The sequence below is a fragment of the Euprymna scolopes genome, chromosome 37, assembly GCF_053919585.1.
Source record: "Euprymna scolopes isolate OS-2025 chromosome 37, ASM5391958v1, whole genome shotgun sequence".
Taxonomy (NCBI): Eukaryota; Metazoa; Mollusca; class Cephalopoda; order Sepiida; family Sepiolidae; genus Euprymna; species Euprymna scolopes.
Window position 1 is genome coordinate 12,298,120 of NC_136518.1, and position 4,402 is coordinate 12,302,521.

Below are 4,402 nucleotides of genomic sequence, written 5' to 3' on the forward strand. Positions count from 1 at the left end.
CATCTTAAACCATGTATCGGAAAGCTACCCGGTTGGCGAAGTTTCTTCTACATCCGCTGTCTCTTCTCACCCCACTTATGACATCGTCTGATACGACCGTAGAAGAAAAGTCTTACCTAATCCTAAGGAAATATCCCGCCTGCCTTAATTTAATTGATTTTGTTTTAAGTCGATTGCTCAGCCCACTTTAAAGAAAAAAAAAAAATGCAAAAAAAAAAAAAAAAATTACTTTACATTAGTTACAAAAATAAAAATAAAAAAATGCAAATAAAAAAATTTTTACTTTACGTTAGCGAAAAAAAAAATTTTTTTTTAAATAATAATACATGAAAAACACACAAAAAAGGTGTTGTTTTGGGTTGCTTTTTTTTTTAAACCTTTGTTAAAAAATATGAAAAACAGAAACAAACAAAAATGGTTTTCTTCAAAATTTTGTTCCATATTGTTTGACCCCAAAAAATTGTTTGGAAAAAAAAAATGCTACTTGTTTATTTTATTTTATTTTTTTTTTTATTTAAAAAATGTTACAAGAAAAAAAACAGAAATTGTTACGGTAAATCGTTGTTTCTTTTTTTTTCTTTTTTTTTCTGGTGATTTTATTTTACTTAAATGTTTTCTTTAGTATTTTCCTTGAGTAGAGCTATTACGCTTTGATGATAGGCGACGCTCGGCAAAAGCCGGCGGTTGACGTCATGTTCCGAGCAAAGACGTGCGGCCAGTTAGTTACGTCGATTCAAACTCTGCACAAGTACCCATGAGCGATGTTTCTGGCAAAGAGGAAAAAATTGCTGTTTACTGGTTCAGAATCTATTCCATCTAACACTTACTATTGGCAAGTTTTTTTTTCTTGAAGTACTATTTCTAATAGCTCCTTACATCAAGTGGCTTCATGTCTTGTCTGGAACGATTTTCCATAAAAAAAAACAAAAAAAACAAATTACAAATACTTTTTTAGATTGTTTTAGTACTCTTTGAGATTGTGGACCAGATTCTTGCAATGGCAACCAAAAGGGATATGGAACGTCAAGAAAATCAATGCTATACTAATAACTGTTGGAAAAACGACTAGGAAAAATCGGAATCAAAGGGAAAACTGAGATTATACAACAAACAGTGGTGCTGCAAACAACCGATATTTTAAGGAAACCCTCGAATGTGGAAACTATACTATTTCAAGTTCAAAATGATAACAATCAACTTCAAAATAGATCAATCAACTTCAAAATGGATTAATATATTTCAAATTGAAAAAAAACAACTTCAAAATGAGAAATAACCAACTTCAAAATGGACGTATTTTCAAGTAAAATAAAAAATTTATCAACTTCAAAATGGATCAATCAACTTCAAAATGAATTAATATATTTCAAATTGAAAAACAACTTCAAAATGAGAAATAACCAACTTCAAAATGGACGTATTTTCAAGCAAAATAAAAAATAATCAACTTCAAAATGGATCAATCAACTTCAAAATGGATCAATCAACTTCAAAATGGATTAATATATTTCAAATTGAAAAACAACTTCAAAATGAGAAATAACCAACTTCAAAATTGACGTATTTTCAAGTAAAATAAAAAATTTATCAACTTCAAAATGGATCAATCAACTTCAAAATGGATCAATCAACTTCAAAACGGATTAAGCAATTTCAAATTGGAAAACAACTTCAAAATGAGAAATAATCAACTTCAAATTCCGTACGAGCTACAAATGCTAACCAACCACAAACTACGTAAAGAAAAGTAGAGTAACACCACATGAAACCAAGAAAACTGAAACTGCAAAATTGTAAGTTAACAACCTCCTTCATCCCTCCTCAAACATTGTAGTGTCAGCATCAACTAGATCAAATAGTCGAGAAGGGTCAAGGAAAGACCGAGGGGAGAAAGCACTAATCAGACCTCCACTGGATGAGCACAAAGAGGCCTGGGACCTTGTTATTACCACCTAAATTCCATTGAAGACCAATGGTCATTGCCAGCAAAAAGTCGCAGCTGTTGCGATGATGCAAATTTATTTAGAAAGGTTATTAAAAGAGGTGGGGAATACTGAAAATCAGGGAAGACTTATTGTTGCCCAGACTCCAGGGAACATCACCGGTTGTTGTCAGTGAGAGATCGCTGATAATGACCTGTGTGAGAACTCCTACTGGAATTAAGGAGAAGACTGACAACATACAATAGATAATTATTAACTGTAAAGAAATAATAATAATAATAATAATAATAATAATAATAATAATAATAATAATAATAACAATAATAATAAAGTGTCAAGGAGGATGGAAAGACCGAGGAGAGAGCACTGACCAAACCTCCGCTGGACAAGTGCGAAGAGAACTGGGACCTTGGGGAGACTTGTTGCCACTCATATTCCAGCAGAGACCAATGACCGCTGATAGCAAGAGATCAATGGTGGGCGCCTGTTGCGATAATGCAAATTCATTTGCAAATGTTATCAGAAGAGGTGGAAAGCACTGGAAAACTGGGGAAACTCGTTGTCACTCAGCTCCCAGAGAACACCACAGACTGTTTCCAAGGAGAGATCCTTTATGACCTGCATGAAAGCTCCTTGTGAGCCATAATAATTATAATAAGAAATTATTGAATTAAAAACTTAATAACAGTTACAAAAACAGGCCAAGATCAAAGTGTAGTGTCTGTTTTTCAGATGCTACACTTCAGTTTCTTGTTCTCTCTCAGTGGAGGAGAAATCCTTCACGACTGAGACAATTTTTAATTTTGTTCTCTTTCTTCACGTTAAAAAACGATCCCGTGGCAAGGTATTGTAAATCGGAACAATTACAAAGGAGTGTTTCTTATATTGGCATCGTGATCTTTGAGATTATTGACCAAATTGTTGTAATGACACTTTTGTTAGGAAAGAAATACAAGATTGCAAAATATGTAAAACATGTTTAGACGGAATAGTTTCCATTGAACTAAGAGAAACCAGCTTACATCCGGGTCTTTCTCCACATGCATTGTGAGGACGCCATTGTTAGTAGTAGTATGTAGTTAGCGACCCAAATGAAGCAAGTTTATGCATTAACTTCCTTTTATTGGTTCATTAAAGATTTGTTTGAGAACTGGGAATTCTGGGTAATTCCGACGGAATGCCAGGATGTTTTTTTTTTTTTTTTTTCATTTTCCCTCTAATCAGCGAATAAATAAATAATTAAATTTGAATTCGCGTGAATAGAAGAAAGGGCAAGAAAGATAATTTTAGACTGGAGTGAAATATCTGAGGATGGTCATTTAAAGAAAAAAAAAAACGACAGAGGAAACTATTTGGGAGGTTGGGGGTCCCGCCTAGATAAAGAAAAGAAAAAGAAAAAAAATTCAAGACATTTCAAACAAGTCAGCATTTGTTGTCCAGGAAAAAAAAATAATAATAAATAATAAAAAAAAAAAGTTTAAGCTTAATCGTCTTTTTTTCCGCCTTTTCGCTTCCTTTTGGTGCGAAAAAAAAATTCGCATCGAATTGACGGTTCGTATCTGTACAATAAACAAAACACCAGTCCTGTTAAAGACAGTGTATACACAGAGTCAATATTAGGGTCTCATGTTGCCCCCCCCCCCGGCAATATATATGATACAAGACCCCGAATCAGGAGATTATTCTTTGTAAACAAAAACACTCTGTTAATGCTTGGTAAAACAAATTATCTATAATATAAATCTCACCTGTCTATTTAAATGTATGTATGTATGCATGAACCCTTTTTCGGGGTCAACGTGTTTGTTGGTGTCTATGTATGTGTGTGTTGGGATGGAGGGGGCTCCCGTAAGCCGTGGTGAAGGATACCTTTCTAGAAGAAGCAAATCTCTAATTTAAAAAACCATAAAGCGGGAGACCAGTACCCGCATTTTTGGTCTGCAGTTTAACTTGTTGCTGGCTATCTTGCTCTTGCTTGTTGCTGGATGTCAACATTTTGAACCAAGAGAAAGACTTAGCTGTCGTACAAAGCTAAGACTCTGTAGCATCATCTGCGTATAGATATTCCCTCAGGCATTTGTCTATAAAAATGGTCCTGTGGCGATGGAAGTCATTTTTGGGCTTATGGACTTTAAGTGTCTGAGGGAGTGGCACTCGTCTGACAAGACATTGCAATCATCATCATCATGTATGTATGTATATCTGCCTAAAACTTCCAAGAGAGGCGACGGATTTTCACGGAATCAGTATCAATTTTAAGCTCGACCCTTTGGACGGCAAATATCGAAAAATTGGCCAAAAGCATTAATTCCTACACCCTCAACTGAACACTTTTCTACAAGGAGGGGTCACTTTTTTCGCCGATATTTTCGAAAGGCATCCCCTCTTTACGATTGAATAGCTTTAATTTAAACCTTCACAACTTCCGATTTTGCGATGGACGAACAGCAAAGACGTCA